This window comes from Apium graveolens, chromosome 7 (genome assembly GCF_009905375.1).
Source record: "Apium graveolens cultivar Ventura chromosome 7, ASM990537v1, whole genome shotgun sequence".
Lineage (NCBI taxonomy): Eukaryota > Viridiplantae > Streptophyta > Magnoliopsida > Apiales > Apiaceae > Apium > Apium graveolens.
The window spans coordinates 33,456,540-33,477,312 of NC_133653.1; the positions used below are offsets into that span (position 1 = coordinate 33,456,540).

The 20,773-nt window shown below is 32.7% G+C and overlaps 1 long non-coding RNA gene across 1 annotated transcript; it reads right to left on the bottom strand.

Annotated features, from left to right (window-relative positions):
* Nucleotides 1-7,290: 7,290 nt before the first annotated feature.
* Nucleotides 7,291-9,767, bottom strand: LOC141670685 (uncharacterized). The gene is made up of 4 exons (XR_012554679.1): nt 9,483-9,767; nt 8,664-8,768; nt 8,461-8,517; nt 7,291-7,356 (listed from the first exon to the last, which is right to left on the bottom strand). It is a non-coding gene; the product is annotated as an uncharacterized LOC141670685 (long non-coding RNA).
* Nucleotides 9,768-20,773: the final 11,006 nt, after the last annotated feature.

The window sequence follows — 20,773 nt, forward strand, 5'->3', positions numbered from 1 at the left end:
TTTATCCCCGGTCCACAATTCTAAGGGGGTTTTAGGAACCGACTTAGAAGGTACTAAGTTCAGAAGATAAGCTGCTGTCTCTAAGGCATGTCCCCAAAATGACTTGGGTAAATCCGAATAACTCATCATCGATCTAACACTCTCTAAAAGAGTCCGGTTCCTTCTCTCTACTACACCGGTCTGCTGGGGTGTGCCTGGTGCAGTTAACTGGGATTCTATCCCATTTTCTGATAAATATTCCCTAAATTCTCCAAGCAAGTATTCGCCACCACGATCTGATCGTAGTGACTTGATACTTTTATTAAGTCGCTTCTCCGTTTTAGCTTTGTACTCTTTGAACTTATCAAAGAACTCAGACTTACGACGCAACAAATAAACGTACCCATATCTAGAATAATCATCAATGAAAGTGACGAAATATTCATAACCACCTCTTGCTTGGATATTCATGGGTCCACATAAATCAGAGTGAACCAATTTTAATACTTGTTTGGCTCTATTCCCCTTTGCCTTGAAAGGCCTATTAGTCATTTTACCTTCCAAGCAGGATTCACAAACTGGAAATGGCTCCACTGCCAATGAGCTTAAAGGCCCGTCTACTACCAGTCTTTGAATCCTCCTCAAGTTAATATGACCTAATCTCAAGTGCCAAAGATATGTTTGGTTCAAACTAGAAGGTTCCTTTCTTTTAGTAGAGTTAGAAGATGTGTTGTTCAATTCCCTAAATTGCAGTTGCAGTGCAGGTTGACTAGGATTAATTATATACAAATTGTCTTGCAATGTACCAGAACATATAATTCGTTTATTCATCATAATAGAAACATTACGATCCAAACAAACATTATAACCGTCCAAAGCAAGTTTAGAAACCGAAATTAAATTCCTTCTAAAAGAAGGTACATAAAGACAATTATTCAAAACCAAAATCCTATCAGAACCAAAAGATAAATGAATAACTCCTACTGCAACTACTGCTACTTTCTTAGCATCTCCCATGAACACGTATATCTCACCATCTCTAAGCATTCTGGATAGATGGAACCCCTATATAGAATTACAAACATGATCAGTGGCTCCTGTATCTACACACCAAGTGCTCGTAGATATAGCCGCTATAAATGTTTCTGTAACTAGAGAAAGAGACATACCAGTATTGTTTGTCTTCTTAGGAAGAGGACAATCCTGTTTCCAGTGACCTGACTGCTTGCATCTGAAGCACTTTCCCTTAGGCTTTTTCACACCACCCTGAACTCCCACTGCCTTCACAGCTTTCTGTGTCTGAGCCTTTTTCTTCTTCTTAATACCTTTTGGCTTAGAGGAAGAACCTTTCTCAGCCATATTCACTTGAACACTCTGCCGAAATAATCCTTCAGCTATCTGAAGTTCTGTCAGCAGTTCCGCGAGACTATACTGCCTCTTGTTCATGTTGTAATTCAAGCGGAACTGCTCAAAACTCTTGGACAAGCTCATAAGGATAATGTCAATCTAGGTTTCCCCATCAAGTTCAGCACCAAGGATCTCTATCTCATTCAGATGCGACATCATCTTGAGAACATGATCCTTTACAGGTGTGCCTTCAGCCATCTGAGTGTTCATTAAAGCCTTCATGGCTACTTTCCTAGCAACCCTATTCTGATCTCCAAAAAGTTCCTTGAGATTAAAGAGCATATCCGAAGCAGTGGCCATAGACTGATGCTGATGTTGTAAAACACCCGACATTGCTGCCAGAATGTAATATCGCGATATCTCATCAGCCTTAATCCACCGTTTATAATACTCTTTCTCATCTTCAGGAGCATCAACAGCAGGCTGTTCAGGCTTGGGTTCATAAGTGCAAAACGTGTACTCCTCAGCAGTCAACACAATGTCCAAATTTCGTTTCCCTTCAATATAGTTAGGTCCGATAAGTTTGTTATCCTTAAGTATGGTGAATAGTGGATTAAAGCCCATTTTATCCTGAGAATCATGCATAAAAACATCACATAAATAAGGGTGCATTAATTATTAAGATCTATTGATTCCTCTAACAATTATTAAAATTTAATGCACTAACATCTAAACACCATAAGCTTCTGGTACGCCACGATGTGTGACATGTATACCACCTAATTTTGTTTAAATGTTATTTCGGTCCTATTACTAAACAATATGCCACATTGGGGTGGACTATATTATTTTTCATAGCTAAGTGTATACCATCATCAAATCTTAAATTATTTGAAATCTATGGAACTTGGTACGCCACGATGGGTGGCGTGTATACCTTCCAATATTCATAATTTTGCCTTGAATAGAATACTTCAATTCAATATTCATCAATGGTTTGATTTCCAGGTAGTGGAGGAGTCACATCGGTCTCGCTTAAAACCCACAGCTTTACAAGTTCGATGAACCCGTTTTTGACAAAATCGCCCCAAATCAGAAATAAAGAAAATACGTATTTATTCCTTTCAAAATTTATTAATTTAAGAAGTTTTCTAGTAATTTCTATAACATTCTAGACACCATAAATTACATGCCACGATGGGTGACGTATATATAATTTATATTCGTCTTTATGTTAAATTACCTACAACCAATAATGGAGACCATGGGATTTAATTTCATATTAATTCCCTCTCCCACTTAGAATTTTTTTTTATTAAAATTGAGGAATTTTAAAATTAAATGGGGCCCTATGTTGTTATAATTATGTCTAATCATGCATTCAAAATACACACATAATTTTAGAAACATATAATATTTAATTAAAGCAATAAATAAAATTTATGTCCATGTCGTCCTAATTAAGTTAAACATGCAATTTTAAAAGAATTACACACATAATTAACGACACACATAATCAATAATTAAAGCAATAATTAAAATTTAATGGAAACAATTAAAATAAATTTTCCACTATTATGGCCCTTGAAAAAAAAATCCAGCTCTCAAAAAAAAATCTGCCCCAAGCGCCCCCCGACGCCCCCAGCAGCCCCAGCAGCCCTAGTTGCCGCAGCAGCCCCAACAGTCCCAGCTGCCGCAGCGGCCCCAACAGCGCCAGCTGCCGCAGCGGCCGCAGCGCGCACGCGCCTGTTGCTTTTTGTGAGTTTTGTTTTGATTTTGTTCGATCCAAACATCAACAGCAGCCCCTTGTAATCGCACATCGGAACAAAAAACTACCAGAATTGATTTCCGATCGCACATAACTATTACAAAATACCCGGAACAATTACAAAAAAAATAGATCTAATACAAAACTAATTTTGTAAAATCTATTCTAACACGATCAACCCTTGTGTAAATTACAACCACGATTAAACCACATGGAAACCAAAACAAAAATTAACCACGATTAAACCACGTGGGATCCAAACACATAATTAAAATATACATGGCCATAATAGTGGATTAACAACCTGCATCAAAACCAATACAAGCAAAACACTATATACACGCATATATAATTACGACATGGACATTATATCATAAAACGTAGAACCCATTACCAGGCTCTTGATACCAATTGTTGGGAACCACAGACTTAGGGTGTTACTACGTTTTACGATAAAGATTACGAAAAGAGGATTACCTTGTTAATGGTTGATTCCACGCTCTTCTATTGTATTCCCAAATTCCCTTGAGCGAAGTGTGGCCTCCGTCTTCTCAAGTTATCCTCTCTTCTTGCTCCTTGGTGGCTACAATATGTTTTCACATAATCTCAAGCAAGAAGAGAATAAGAATATATATAGGCTACAATAGGGACCATGGATAATTAGGTTGGGCCTTCTAATTACATCTTGAGCATAGCCCAATATAATTAAATATTAATTCAATCCACTAAAGAATTAATATTTGCACTACATTTCCTAATACCGTAATTTAATTAATTCGGTTTCAATATTATTTGCTTATTAAATTCCCCATGTTTAAAATATCATATGTCCATTAATTAAATAAGTTACTGATAATTTATTTAATTAATATCTTTTATCCTTGATCATCCACTCAACTTTTATTTAATTATGCCAGAATAAATTCCACCTGCAGGGTTTCACATAATTAAATCTTTTTGAGCTTTCAAGGGGACATCATTAACCCGAATATTATCAGGACATGGATTCCTTCAATAAATAATATCCACCATGTATATAATTCCATCACCCAAAATATAATGATATAATTCAAAAATATTATTTCATATATAAATCAAAGCATGTAAATAATATACACGTGTCAATTACTATTTCCGGATTAAGAACCTAAGCATTAATAATAACATAGAATCTTAGTTCTCCTTCTTAATCAGTATTAAGGGAACAATTCTAAATTTGATCATGTTCAATATACACAAAGTATACTAGTATTATTTATTAGTCAATATAAACTAATCTAAATAATACTACAGCCATACCAGTGGATTGTCCAACACCACCTGTGCTGTGAACCTTATTATATTATATAACCGTATTTAACAATCTAATATTCAGTATCCCATTTGATACTAGATTGTTCACAATATATAATTTTAGACAACATGTAAACATTCAAATGATTCTCAAATAAACTGGCCTCTATGTTGTGCAAGACATGCCTGTACTATAACAAGACTGAATCAAATTGACAGCCCTAAGTAAGTTGTATGATAATCTAAGTTTGCATTTTGTATTGTATCACTTAAGTCTGTAAAAGTGTGAATAGATTAGACTGGAGTATTTTTCTTTAAACAGTCTCAAGCCTAAGAATAAACTCTGGAAGAAGATCATGAAGATCATGCCTCAGGGACAACGTGAAGAAGCTTGGAGTTGAATAAATCTGTTTTGGGAAAAACATTCTAAGTCAAGAAATCTACAAGTCACAGGTTAAGTCTTATAGAGAAGTCATATAAGAACTCCAGAATGACTTATCGAGAAGTCAAGAAAAGCTTTTAGAAAAGTCTCAGAGATATCGACAAGCCAAAATGAAGACATAAAAATTGGAGATATCGACAAGTCAAAATATCACTACAGATCTCTGAGATATCGATAAGTCAAACTATCACTAAAGATCTCTCAGTTTTCGACAAGTCATTTCTTCACTAGAGAACTTAGAGATATCGATAAGCCGAAATGAAAAATGAAGATTGAAGACCTCGACAAACCTAATTCTTTTATAGAGAACTCAGAGACTTCGATAAGTCAAACAACTATAAAGTAATAAGAGATCTCGATAAGTCATTAGACTTATCGAGATGTCGAGTTCTCTATATAACAAACTGGAGATCTCAATGTAAAACTCAAGTACAGAATGCAGATCTGTTAAATATCCAAGATTATCAATCAACAAATAAATCAATTACTGATTTGAAAAGTCTACAAAAAGCAGCTTGAAGAGTACAAGATCAAAGGCCAAGATTAACTGACAAAGTAGAAGTCACAGACATGCACGATTTGCAAATATACACTAAGCCAAAAATAGAAAGTTTTAGTTAACTTAAAATAGGGTTTAGTACATGCTATTGCATGCTGTGTAAAACCAGTGTTTATTGTTCTATAAAGTAAACACTGGATGCTTTATTTCAGAAGTAACAAAATAAATCTAGAAAATTTTGTAACTCTCAAAAGAGAAGCTGAGTTCTTAGCATACCAAGAACCCAGAAATTTGTAGCAAAACACTAGCTTAATTTTTATAAAATTAAGTGGGTTTTGAAATATTGTGTGCACTGTCTTTAGTTCAGTTAACATAATATTGTTACATTCTGCTTTGTTCACCTAGTTTAAGATAATTAAAAAGCCATTAAAATTGTTCAAAACATATTTACCCCCTTGTTGTATTCATTACCCAACACTCTCCGAGTTTTATTAAGAGCCAGTGGCTTCCTCGGAGAATGAGCCCTGCAACAAACAACAATTATGAGTGAAGCTAATTACGCAATTTAACTATTGTGTGAGTTTACCAATAGACAGGAGGTTAAGTTTAAAATATGGCACATAAAGGACATTGCAAAGTGAGATTTCAGGAGATAAAGACAATGTTCTAGAATGTGTGATGTCAATAACATGACTAGTTGGGAGTGAAACGGATAACGTGGGTGAAAGCATGTCAAAAGTAGAAATTTTTTTTTCTATCAAAGCACATATGATCGCTAGCTCCACTATCAATGATCCATGCAACAACATTACACTACAAGGAAAACAAGCTTCAACAACGGTTTATGTCCGTTGTCTGATACCCTATTTTCCCGTTGACTATTGAGCCGCCGTCTGTTAGTTGGATCAGACAACGGCTAAAAAACATTGTCTGAGATTATACAGACAATGATTATGGATTAAGCCCGTTGTATTACATCCAGAAAAGACAACGTTTTTTGCTTGTTTTCATTGTAACAAGCGACATTACTCAAGGGTTCTCAGAAACTCAGAAAACCGTTGTGTAAGGTATAACATTAAAGCCAATCCTACAACACTTATTGTTGTATAAACGTTGTTGTGTATTCAGATAGACAACAAAAATGAAATTGAGCTCGTAGAACTCTTGTAATAAATTTCTACACACAACAGTTTTGGATTTTAATGTATGGCATGATCAGATACATACAACTGTTTATTTGTCCAAACGTATTGCATGAATACCTTTGATACAATATCTTAATATTATATAGACAATGGTTTACTAGTGTTGTGAAAGTTAATTTTGCACCAAAGTTTTGTGTTCGAAAGCATTGTTTTAGTATTAAAGACATGATATTTTAATGAAGCTTGGTTCTTAAAAGCGTTGTCTTACACAAAATATAACAAGTAATCAAATGAAATTAACTTTGCAAATCTAAACAAAAGTTCTAAAGTTAATCCATGATCGAAAATTACAACAACATAGTTATACAAAAGCTAAAAGCATATTGATATCACTGCCTTCATGAGTCTAAGATTTCTACTAAAAATTAAAGAAAATATAGAGTCTACAAGGATTTGATGTTGGCTACTCAGAGCTCACTTGGCCTTTTCAGGTTCTCTTCACGTTTTCCGCAAGAGCTATGTTGTCCTTGCAATATCATTACAGCTTGTGATAGGCAATTTCCCAATCTGGAGAAAACAATCTTCAAAATAAATCGACAACCACTCTTAAGTTAATATTCTTTTCCTTCCTGCATTATAAGAAAAACAAAGAAATGGATCTCTTAATATAAAGTGAAATCAAACCAAGACGTAATAGAAAATAAACAAATGCCCATAGTGTCACCTGGCTCACTTTCATGAAGAGACTGTCAATGTCCTGCTTTGTAAAGATACCACCTTTCCTCGCAGTTTCTCTTGGTGAAGATTGGGAGATCCTGCTTGTTACAACTTCATCTTTTCCTCTTTTGTCAACCTCCTTTTTCAAATCATCTATCCCGACAATCTGTAGAGAAAGTCGAAGTACACATAAAATTCACTTAAAATAAGATTGACAAACTACATGCTAGGTTCTCAAAATTTCCAAATAAAAGGAGGCCACAAACATATACAGAAGGCAATTTGTAAACCAGGGCACATAGATTTGTAAAGTAATCCATAATTATGCTTCTTTTTTCGTAAATAGTTCAGCTGCTTTGTAGCTAGCTGATTACCTAAAATTAGTTTCAAAAACCCTTAAAATAAACGTCCATATTTCAACATTTAAGGTTACAGACACTACTACAGAAACGTACAGTACTACTGGCATAATGTTCTCCCATCAGTACATCATTTGAAAACACCTGTTCAACACATCATCATTAGTGTTGCTAATAAATCAGTACATAGACTTCTTAAGCTACATTGCTACGTCATACCTTCACTTGTACACTGAACTTATGAAGTAAAAGCGATACATATTATTTTGCCTAAGAAATAAGAACTCCCTTAACACTATAATATAACAACTTATATTTTTCTTTCACGGATATTTTCTACGCATAAAATAAATAAATGTTATACTTTATGGGGGAACTGAACTTAAAATTCAGGGGACACAATTATGAATATTGTTAGCTGAGTGGGAGAACAATACGAACTGCAGGATGCAAAAGAGCTAGTCACACTAAATCTATATACATTATTAACAAGAATAATTTGGTATGTACATTCTCCAAAAGTGAAATATCAGGAATTCTATAAAAATGTATCCCCACGGGTGTCATAGCTCTTAAGTCGCAATCCAGACTGCACCTTAATCAACTTATGCTCCAGGAGAACAAATAAGCCTGCTAGATTAACTATACCTACTGGTAGACACTACTAGTAACATATCTTGTTTTGTTCACTAGTTGAATAAAAAGAAACCATCTGCCATTGCAAAATCATTCAACAGTTGTCTCAAGACAGATCATTTTTATATCACAATTTCAATCTTACTAGTTACTAAATGAAGTCAACTAAGAACTAGACTATTTCTTTAATATCTTAACTGGCGAGAAAATTTTAGAAATGAATAACAAATGAAAGATACAAGTAAAGATGTGATACAGTTCAGGCCATATCATACAGTTTCATATTTGAGGAGTTTCAGTCTCTTCCTTCTTTGTTTGTCATTCTGAAATTCCTGTTTCATGACCACAAGTATAAGGGGTTTAGCATGCTAAAAGCTAATATTGATGACTGTTTTGACTTTTTATGAAGCAAATGAATAGGAGTAATGATACCGTAACATAGAAGCGGGAAGATTGAAAAAAATAAAGAACAACCAACCTCATACATTACTTTCTTATTGACTGGTGCAGTGTTGTCACAAAGAAGCCACTCAATGGTTGCTTTCAGTTTTAAGAACTCGCCCTCACTTTCGTCATCTACGGACTATAAAATTAGAATCAATCAGCAATTGCAAGATAATCTCTGTTGCTTTAATTTAGTTTACCAACTTAACCATGAAGAAAGCATAAAAAGTTAAGAAATTGTAATAAAACCACAAACTCAAGAGCATTGGGAACATAAGGCCCGTCGAGAGTTTCCAAATTATTGAACTACATTATACTTCAACTAGCTAGAACCTGCAAAAAAACAAAAAAACACTTTAATATACTTAACATTTTTCTCGGTACTTAATATACTTTGATTATGATTTTGTTTATGTCCGATTCAGTACATATTTAAACCCATTAATTTACAATGTTAAGTATTATCTAAGTAAATATATGTTCGGATTTTCTTCTTGTGTTCTAGTATATTTAGTGTAAAAAAAGAGGATTGTAGGTACCTTGTCACCAATAGCAATTTGCACCGTACTAGAATCAGTATATCTGGTGGATACAACTTGGAACATTATAGAGGAATCAGCTACTCCGTAAATTACAGTAATTTGTATTCATCTATCGACCTACAAATACAAGCTAAAAGAACAGGGTGAGAGACAAAACAGAGCTCCCTAACCATAAAGGAAAAAGGAAAAATATACAACAGAAATCGGTTTTTAACTAATTAAAACACACACCAATAAAAACCCCCAAATTCAATATATAAGAATTCAATACAAGGTAAACAAAAAACAAAAAAAACAAGACAAGTAAATACCTTTCGCTTAACAAATCGAACAATGGTTTGTGTTTGAGAATCTAGCTTTTGAATAAATTAAGTTGGGGTTATTCCTTAAGAGACCTGGTTTTCAATTTGAATTGAAAGAGATGAGAGTTTAGAGAAAATTTGACATGGATAAAATAGGGTTCTAATAGCAAAGACGGTGACATATTGAGGTGGAGAAAAATGGGAGATAGAGGAGTTAGGGGAGAGGCTGGGAGAGGGAAAGAGCAGCTATGAGAGAAAAAGATAGAGCGGCCCATATTTAGGGTTATGGCCGTAGTGTTTGTGAGAGATAAAAGGGGGATTTGTAATTTAAGGGGGAACTGAAATATTGACAAAGGGGGATGAAACAATACGAGGGAATTTAAAATAATTTACTAAATAAAAACTTTAAATTTAGGTGATAAAGGAAATAAATAATAATTTTTGATTACATGTATTGTTAGAAAATTTAGTTATTTTTATTATATGTTTATGAAACAGAATTAAAATTAATTTCAAGATCTTAATATTACGCACATTTAAGCAATCTCATTTAAAAAAATAGTGCTCCTACTAGATTTTTTTGTTGTTCAGGTGTAACATAAAAATTTTAAAATACTTTTAAATAAATAAAATCACTACATCAGTACCATTGGAGCGTTAATCGGGGATGAGTATGGTGTTCAAAAGTAGTGCTTTTACAAGATTTTTATATTCCTTTCATTCAAGATAAATTTGAAATTTTTTAATAATTTTTAATATGAATGAAATGAGTATATCTAAACATCTTGTATCATTTAAAAAATTTATCGTACGAGTCTCATATTCAGAAGTAGTGTTTTTACCAGATTTTTCTAATCTTGACATTCAAGATAAATTTAAAATTTTAAAAATTAATTTAAAAATTAATCTTGTAAATCTGAAACGAGTCTCGTTGTCGGGAGGGGTACTTTTACCAGATTTTTCTAATCCTGTCTTGCAAGATGGACTTCAAATTTTTTAATAATTTTTTCATAAGACTAAAATTGATATATCTTAACATCCGTACGGTTGGATCGTCGAAAAAATCATTTTAAAAAATTAATCCTGTAAATCGGGAACGAGTCTCGTTGTCGGGAGGGGTACTTTTACCCGATTTTTCTAATCCTGGCATGCAAAATGAATTTCAAATTTTTTAATAATTTTTTCTTATGACTAAAATCGATATATCTTAACATCCGTACGGTTGGATCGCCGAAAAATCATTTTAAAAAATTAATCCTGTAAATCGGGAACGAGTCTCATTGTCGGGAGGGGTACTTTTACCCGATTTTTCTAATCCTGGCATGCAAAATGAATTTCAAATTTTTTAATAATTTTTTCTTATGACTAAAATCGATATATCTTAACATCCGTACGGTTGGATCGCCGAAAAATCATTTTAAAAAATTAATCCTGTAAATCGGGAACGAGTCTCGTTGTCGGGAGGGGTACTTTTACCAGATTTTTCTAATCCTGGCATGCAAAATGAATTTCAAATTTTTTAATAATTTTTTCTTATGACTAAAATCGATATATCTTAACATCCGTACGGTTGGATCGTCGAAAAATCATTTTAAAAAATTAATCCTGTAAATCGGGAACGAGTCTCGTTGTCGGGAGGAGTACTTTTACCAGATTTTTCTAATCTTGGCATGCAAAATGAATTTCAATTTTTTTAATAATTTGTTCTTATGACTAAAATCGATATATCTTAACATCCGTACGGTTGGATCGTCGAAAAATCATTTTAAAAAATTAATCCTGTAAATCGGGAACGAGTCTCGTTGTCGGGAGGGGTACTTTTACCAGATTTTTCTAGTCCTGACATGCAAAATGAATTTCAAATTTTTTAATAATTTTTTCTTATGACTAAAATCGATATATCCTAACATCCGTACGGTTGGATCGTCGAAAAATCATTTTAAAAAATTAATCCTGTAAATCGGGAACGAGTCTCGTTGTCGGGAGGGGTACTTTTACCAGATTTTTCTAATATTGGCATGCAAAATGAATTTCAAATTTTTTAATAATTTTTTCTTATGACTAAAATCGATATATCCTAATATCCGTACGGTTGGATCGTCGAAAAATCATTTTAAAAAATTAATCCCGTAAATCGGGAACGAGTCTCGTTGTCGGGAGGGGTACTTTTACCAGATTTTTCTAATCCTGACATTCGAGATGAATTTCAAATTTTTTAATACTTTTTTCATGTGACTAAAATGAGTATTTCTTAACATCCGTACGGTTGGATCCTCTAAAAAATCATTAAAAAAATTTATCTTTTTCATCAGGTATGAAAAAAATCTAGTACGAGGCAACACCCAACGGTTTTTTATGAAAAAGTCTTGTTTGAAATAAATTGTGACAACAGGGTTTTTGATAAAAACCGTTGTCTTAGATGATCAACTTTTTTAAATCTTACGGCTGATATTAAATCTACTTTTAATCAACGGCTCTAATTACACCAACTCAACAATCCAAGTGAATGTTTTTTTCCCAATCACATGGTGCCACCTCATCACAAGCAACACTTCAGAAATTTCAAGAATCAGACTTACAGACAATGGTTTTTTATGAAAAAAGGTTGTCTTAGATGAACATTGACAACATTTATTTGAACAAAAGCTGTTGTGTAAGCGTAGCAGCGTTTTTTAATCTAATGGCTGATATTAAATATACATTCAATCAACTGCTCTTATTACACCAACTCAGCAATCCAAGTGAATGTTTTTTCACCAATCACATGGTGCAACCTCATCACAAACAAGTGTGAAAAAATCTTTTAAAAAATTTATCTTGTTCATCGGGAACGAATCCCGTGTTGGGAAGAAATGCTTTTACCAGATTTTTCTAATCCTGACATTCGAGATGAATTTGAAATTTTTTAATACTTTTTTCATGTGACTAAAATAAGTATATCTTAACATCCGTACGGTTGGATCGTTGAAAAAATCATTTAAAAAAATTATCTTGTTCATCGGGAAAGAATTTCATGTTGGGAAGTAGTGCTTTTACCAGATTTTTCTAAACCTGACATTCGAGATGAATTTGAAATTTTTTAATACTTTTTTCATGTGACTAAAATAAGTATATCTTCACATCCGTACGGTTGGATCGTCACAAAAATCATTTAAAAAATTTATCTTGTTCATCGGGAACGAATCCCGTGTTGGGAAGTAGTGCTTTTACCAGATTTTTCTAATCTTGACATTCGAGATGAATTTGAAATTTTTTAATACTTTTTTCATGTGACTAAAATAAGTATTTCTTAACATCCGTACGGTTGGATCATCTAAAAAATAATTTTAAAAAATTATCTCTTTTATCGGGTATGGAAAAAAATCTAGTACGAGGCAACATCCAACGGTTTTCTATGAAAAAGTCTTGTCTGAAATAAATAGTGACAACAGTTTTTTTGAAAAAAAAACCGTTGTTTTAGATGATCAACTTTTTTAAATCCTACGGCTGATATTAAATCTACTTTTAATCAACGGCTCTAATTACACCAACTCAACAATCCAAGTGAATGTTTTTTCCCCAATCACATGGTGCCACCTCATCACAAGCAACACTTCAGAAATTTCAAGAATCAGACTTACAGACAATGGTTTTTTATGAAAAAAGGTTGTCTTAGATGAACATTGACAACATTTATTTGAACAAAAGCTGTTGTGTAAGCGTAGCAGCGTTTTTTAATCTAATGGCTGATATTAAATATACTTTCAATCAACTGCTCTTATTACACCAACTCAGCAATCCAAGTGAATGTTTTTTCACCAATCACATGGTGCCACCTCATCTCCTCTTAATGAACGTCTCTCATTATACCAGCTCACCAATACAAGTGACAATGGTTTTATGAGCAAAACGCTTGTGTGATGTCGTGACATACAACAGAATAAAAACACTTGTATGTCAAGTGATATTTAGACAACACAATGGAAGTACGTTGTTTGATTCCAGCTTAACTAATCCATTGAGAAAACACTTGTCTCATTCCAACAACGGTGTTTCACAACGTTGTCTCCATTACTTTCAGACAATGCAAAATTAAACTGTTGTACAAACTACCTCATTTGCACAACATATCTTTAGAAAGGCTTGTCTGTGTCGATTACCTAGACAATAGTTTTTAAAGCATTGTAGGAATGATGAAATCTTTTTATTTAAACAACACCTTATCTCATAAAACGGTTGTCTGATACGATATGCTAGACAACAGTTTTAAACCTATTGTAGTAAAGGGATTCACACAACACCCGTTTTCTGGTTTTTAAAAAACTGTTGTGTAAAATTTCTGGGCAACACTTTTTTGGTCAAGCGTTGTCTGATGGGTGTTGTCTGATGGTATTTTTCTTGTAGTGAATTAGAATGGGAAAAACAAGTAGTGGAGAGGTTGATGTTACCAGAAAAGTTAGTTGCCGATGGTTTTATTGAAGTGAAGTCTGAACACTGAGATTGAGAAGTCTTTAACTGATTCATCAGCTGTGAGTACATCCCAGGAGTTATGCCAGTGTGAGTAAAATTCTGAGTAGAACCAGCCAAAGAGGATTGAGTAGTTGGATTATACTATGAAGGCAATGATTCTGGTCCTGCAGGAGACATTTCAACTTGTGCTGCCTAAGCCATTCTTTTTGATTTAATGAATTTGGACAGCAGAAAAACCATATAGCTTGTAACACTTATCCATAGGATTACAGTAATGTAAAGAGATTGAGGGAGATAAACTAAAGAGATAAAAGAGATTAAGAGAACATCCTCAATGAATTGTAAACTTATGTACAAGAACTGCTTGAAATGAAAGAGTACAGGGTCTATATAATATGAGTTGAGTCTAACTAACTACTCTCTCGGTATTGGATTCTTTACGTTATTTCTCGGTAAGCTTTTTAATATTTGTTTAAAGAATAATTTCATAATATATTTTTTTTATTTTTTTTGAATAAAAATTTTATATTTAAACTTTTATTAAAAAAAAATTTGAAAAAATATTATAAAATTATATTTTATAAAAATCTCGAAATACGTACTGAATAGTAATGTAAACAATCTCAATGGGACCTAGGGAGTAACAAACTTAGGCGAAAAAATTAGAAGTAAACTAGCCACTAATATCTGTACAGTAAATCAAGTAATGCGGCCAACTCGAAAAGCTCAAAATGGATGGAGACTTCGAATGCAGCGTCGTATATGATTGAGCAGGAAATCTATTGCTTGTCGTGGGGACGAGGGACAGTGTCCAATAGTTCATGAAGAAACTAAATTTTGAAAGCAGCAGATTTTTATGCGATGCAAAATGGCATGGTATTATTTTGATAAAATATTAATCTTGTACCTGTTGAAATTTGAAAGATAAAAAGGCTACTTAAAACTTGCATATATATATATATATATGTTAAGGTTATCTTTAGATATTGCTGCTTAACAGTTTCAATTTTCCTAATGCTGAGCGGTCTCTATATCCCGTGTTATTTGATTGGAGTATCAGTTAAATGATAAAGAATTATCTAGTGTATGTAAAGCTAAAAGTCCTACTTGTATATATGAATGCACTTTCAATATCTCTTATGTTTTAGGAATCAGCACAAAACTAGAGAGGTTATGTTGGGTATGGCAACTTTATTCTCCATGTATTTCTAGTAACGGCCTTGAGGGATTATCATGCACAAAAAGTGAAGAGAGTACAATCATGCACAAAATGTGAAGAGAGTATGAATTTGCAGATGAAAAGAAGTCGTAATTATTTATAGGTTTTTCTACTTCCACTTGACACATAAACGCTAAGATTTATAAATTTAGACCAATTTCCTGGTGACACGTGATAAACGCTAAGATCTATAAATTTAGGTCAATTTCTTTGGTGGAGTTTATGTGAATACATGAGTTCCACCACTATTTAAAAAACCAATTAAAATATATTAGTTATGTAATAATATAATTATTTAAGTATTTTTCAAATTCAAGCATTAATTTCAGCGTATAATTTACGTATATCCAGTTACATGCATAATTTCCAAATTTTCATTTCTTTGATTATATAATATCATCTTAATCGAAGATTTTAACAATCAGGGATGAATTAGAATTAATGATATTTTTCGTTATTACAGTTTAAATATGATTTACTACATAATATCTACATATACATACTATTCTTTAATTTGTAACAATTATTATTTAATATATTCAATTTTTAATTCGAGAAATTTATTTCTAGTACTCCCTAGTTGATCAAAGTAATTGTGTGTGTAGGCTCACAGAGTCAAACTAAATTTTTACTTTTAATTTACTGTCTTTACTAAAATCTTATTATCTCCCGTAGACTCTTATTATTTAACATCACATTCATGATCCAACTATATTTTAGATATTGGGTGCCCATAAGAAAATTTACCTCGTGCTTTAACTTCTTTTGTATATATTTTTTAATTTAATATTGTTTAAATTTTAAATTTATTTCTTTTTTGAAATTAATAATATAAATGTTACATACTAAATGTTGTTTATTATATGTAAATTTCAAATTAATATGACTTGAAATTTAATTTTTTGTTATTTAGCATGTTCAGAATTGAAGCATTGGGTATTGGGTATTGGGTATCAAACCTCGACTCTTGATGATATGTTGAAATTATCATATTTAATCGCAATATATGTAGGATATAATTAGGATACATATTTTATTTACAATATTTTAAAAGATAATTTAAAGTTCTCTATTTTATAAATTCGAATACATGCTCTATTTATAATATGTTAAAAAAGTCAAACTCTTCTCCTTTATAAATTAAGATACCTTATTTATTTTTAAATCCCAAACTAATTACTTTATAATTTAGGATATATATTCTACTTTAAATATGTTAAAAGATATTTTAGTTATTTATATGTTTAATTTTATTACATGTAGGATAATATTAATATTTTAAATTAGATTTAATTAAAGAAGTTCTTAATTATCATCCTTTGATAGTACATTAAATTATCTTTATTATTAGTATTGTACAGTATGATACAATTTTGTTCCTAAAGACGTTAGTCCCAAAGAACCAGGTATTGAATGATAAATGTTTTGCAGTGATCAAATTTAAAGTTTCCGAAGAACCAGCTGTTGAATGTCAAATGTTTGTGAGGTGATCACATTTATGAAGGCCCCCGAGTGAAAATTGCGCAGGACTTAAGACGACGAAAATTATAGTAGCTAATACACCTAACTACACTGTATGAAACAGGAAGCATATGTCCACATATCACTTAAATGTTGAAACTCGAAATCAACTCCGTGCACTCAATTAGTTTCAGTTCCCATTCTTTTCTAAAGTATTATCCACCCCTAGATTTCACAATCTTCTATTCACAGGTAGATGTAGATTCTTATTCTATCTGCCTAACTCTTTCATGTACTTTTTTTAAAAATTAAAAATTATAATTTGTTACCTATATTAGTCATTAAACATTTCAAGGTAGATGTAAAAATTCAAATTTTAATATTTTTTTCATGTTATATTCCTCTAAATTTTCATCAGCACCGCGAAGATAGTGCAACAGTGTTCAGGTTATTATTTTTTTGAAAGAGCGTAATAAAAATATTTTTTTGAACTTTTCATTATGGTCGATGTATGCTACATTAATATTCAGCAAAAAATGAAATATATGCTAGCATTATATAATTCTGTTTTTCATCTATCATGTGGCATGTGGGGGTACCGAACCTAATCTACAACTTTTTATCTAATTAATTGACCGAACTTCTACCTTGCTTGCATCTTCTAATTTAATGTCAACTCTTTGTAGAGCCTTATATAAAGCCTTTCTCAACTAAAATTAGTCATATCACCTCTCGTCTCGTCTTCTCTTCTTTATTCTCCGCACTAAACACTTCAATTCCATATCTTATATATACACAATTTAAAAACAAAATGAATCATCTTAAGCTCTTCTTTGTCAGTGTTCTCTTAGCAACAATGTTCTTAACACTTACTTATGCATCATTTGATCAAAAAGATTCGCATAATGTCACTGCAAAAATGTCGGATACTGATGATCAGATGCTAGAAGAGACCAGTACTCTTAGCTCCTCCTTACGTCGGTCAAGACGGTTTCGAGGACAGAAGCGTTTGCCCAGCTATACATGTAACAACTTTCCCAGGGTTTGTCGTGTCAAGGGCAGCGCCGGACCGGATTGTTGCAAGAAGAAATGTGTGAACGTCAAGAAGGATAAGCTAAACTGCGGAATGTGTGGGTACAAATGCAGGTACAACGAAATATGTTGTAATGGAAATTGTGTGAATGCATCATTCGATCGAAAGCACTGTGGTGGGTGCCAAAACAAGTGCAAGAAGGGAAATGTTTGTGTGTTTGGAATGTGTAGTTATGCATGAGGTACTAACTAGTTGGATAAAATCTATCGTTAAGTTGTGAATGATGCAGCAAAAATACAGAGCTAGAGTCAGTCCATATAGTAAAAGAATGCAGGCGTGTCTGATCAATTTCTTGGTTGACATGCTTGTAGATTGTGTTGTGAAATTAAATTAGATTCATTGTTTGTTGTATATCTCGTGATAACTATTGAATAATAGTCTTTATTACTTAAAAATGCATTTGCACACCCTAGTGTACCACTCTTCGTATCCGATTCTAGTTACTTAATTCGTGTGGGTGATAAAGATATCTAAATAATTAAATATGTATGTCAAAGAATTTTCAAGTTAGTGCAACCCACAAAGGCTTTCAGCAAAGCAAATCAACACTGCAACGCATGTATTTAATATTGAAGTATTTAACCTAGACTATATTAAGCAAAAAATAATAGTTTGAATTTGTACTAATTAAAACCTAATGATTAACGCAATTTAAATTATAATGGAATGTCAAAGTTGAGTATAATCAACTGGCTTGCTTCCGGCCCTCCATGGCGGCCTTCGTAATTTTTGATTATTTCTGGGTACCTAAAATATGATGTAAATATGTCGACCACCTTCATAATTTTTCGATTGGACTCACAGATTTTGGTCGGTAATAATGGACCTTTCATTCATGATTTTAGGTTGGACTCATAGAATTCAGGTTGTACTCTGTATTAAGAGATCATTTTTTAGTTTTATCCAAAAATGATACCCAAATTCCCACACAGTCGAAAGTTAATAACGAACGACTCAATAAAAGGGTTATTATTGTATTTTTTCCGACTGTGTATCCGGTCCGATAATAGATTGTAATTTTTTTTCTGTTATTTTTTTTTATCGTAGTTAATCCCGCAGCCGCTACCCTTCGGGTGCGCACTGGGTAAACCCTACGGGCTCATGTATACTATTCAACCAACGATAATTATGACCAAAAAAAGCAAATAATTACTGGACAAAATCTGAATTCTTTTCTTGATTGTTTGTTGTAACGTGGTAATTCAGACCGTTAAATTCCTATATGTTGTAATCTTAGTTTAATTCCACCAATATTTTTGAATTTTGAGTACTTTAATGAAAATAAAAGGATGTTGGGTAATTATCAAACTTTTTTGTGAAAATATTCCTTTCCGACAACATGGACATTTTCAAAATAAAATATATTTATGATTTTTTTTATATATAGTTAGCAGATCCCGGAAATTTAATTTTTCAAAAGTTATTTCCAACTTCGTTCAAACTTTATTAGCTTCAGACCGTCATCTTTTTTCGGGGTTCCAGACAACAAATTTCTATGTCCAAAAACATTGGATAAGATAATCAATATGTAGTCAATTACATAGTACTATTTTGGATAATTGATCAAGACTGCACTACTGGAAAAAAACCAAACTTTAAAGGAATTAATTTCGTTGACAAAGACATGGTCAAACCAAAAACTGCAGTCAGGAGTTAAAACGTGAACGCTGATCGTTTAGTATCTTGTATTTTCATTAGCAACCCTGCCAAAGTGCTCATGTATCTGACTGAATTAGAATTGAACAAAAATGCCAAACATAATTACTTCCCAGAATATATTGAAACACAAATGGTCAATATACATTTACAATGCGGGCTTTGAAAGTTGGTGAACCTAACTTAGATAAAATATAAATCCCATGTATCAGGTTTTTTTAGTCAAATCGCACGAACTAGAACCTTCCTGGGCAATAAAATTTAGGCATTTTTCAAAAATATTCATATTAATTATAAAGTATTTGAAATTACACCTAGAGGGGGGTGAATAGGTGATTATGGCTAATTAGGATTACTTTTAAATTTTACCCGATAATAGCTTACTGAGATTTTACCAACTGAACTATAATCTGACAATGATAGTAAGCTGAGATGACTAAATGCAATGCAGAAAATAATGTGCAGGAAAGTAAATAGAACACACAAGAATTTTAGCCAGGTTCGACCCCTAAGCCCCTATGGTCTACGTCCTGGTCCCTTACCAACTTGGTAAGAGAATATATTATTGATCAATGAAGGTTACAACTACAAGATACAACAATATATCTCCCTTTATCCCAGCTGCTGATAATGGCTTGCTGAAACCCTGTTTAAGAACCTGCTCTCTAAGTACTATACTACCCCGTAGTACAAACTCCTCTAGCAAGTACCACTAAACCCTTGTTTCCCTAGCCAACCTATCCAGCAACTAATCAATACAATTGAACAATACAAATCAATGATAAAGTTTACAACTCAAACTATAGACTCTCTCTAAGATAAAACACGTGTATATAATTAGAGCTCGAGAGTATTTTAGAAACAATAAAGATCAGGAGTTGTATGTGTTCTTGCTTGCAAAGTCGTCCATCATAAAACTGCAAGAAAACCACTTATATAACCACACATTAACGTTTGAAAACAGCCTCAACAAATTACAACGGCTAGAATCCAATTCTACCGTGTAAGATCGTTGGGATGGTTTCCAACATTCATGTGTACGTTAGATAGAAGAGAAAGAAAGATGTCCAACGTTCAGAAAATATCTCTTCTATTTAGTAGAGGATAAAACGTTTTAATCAGAAGATAGAAGAAAGAGTTTGAAAGAGAAACAAACTCCTATTCTTTAGGAAATTAATTTGAATGATTAAAAACATTTTATAAAAGAGCTCTATATATATCATGTACGTATATTATATTAGAGAAGTCCTTACAACTGATATATATGAAGATCCTATAAAATCTCCATGAAATTCGACTTCCTTGTTGAATCTGGATTGTGCATCTTGGCTTACTGTTATTCTGACAATCGTGATCATAGCTTGCTGAAATAGATTACTGTCTTATGATAGCTTGCTGTCATGATACTTAAACAGCACTGAT